Raw genomic sequence first — 617 nt, forward strand, 5'->3', positions numbered from 1 at the left:
AAATCTAAGAGCGCAGCTTTGCACAGGACACAGGTAATGGTGAATGTTGAATGAGAGAGAGAAGGGAGAGAACAAGTGAGTAAATGAAAGTTATCCAATTGCCATACCCATTAAAGTCGTATCATTATAGATATATTCAAATACAAGAATATTGATATTTTAACTTTTGTACCTTGATTACATGCTTTTGCTTTTTAAGTTTGTATGAAAATTGACAACTTGATTTGTATATCTAGGTAACATTTAACAAGAGGCCAGACCTTAAGTTAAGATTTTAGAAAAAGAGTTTATAATAATTTTCCACAATAGGAATGATAGAAAAATGTTGAAGTTCAAAAGTTCAAATACTTTTTTTTTTTTTTTCTATCTAGTACCTATATTTTTTGTTGTCAGATATTTCATAACATTAATTCAAACTCTTCATTTATTGTTTCACATCTCAGATATATATTTCCAGACATATTAACCATAATATATCATAAATTTTGTTGAACCGAATTTAAGTTTAAGGTTAGAGAAACTTTTTTTTTTTTTTTAAGGTTAGTGTACTGCTTTGTTAATATTTTTTGTTTAAATAAATAAAACCAGAAACTCTAATAATCATCAATCATTAGCTT

The sequence above is a fragment of the Penaeus monodon genome, chromosome 28, assembly GCF_015228065.2.
Source record: "Penaeus monodon isolate SGIC_2016 chromosome 28, NSTDA_Pmon_1, whole genome shotgun sequence".
Lineage (NCBI taxonomy): Eukaryota > Metazoa > Arthropoda > Malacostraca > Decapoda > Penaeidae > Penaeus > Penaeus monodon.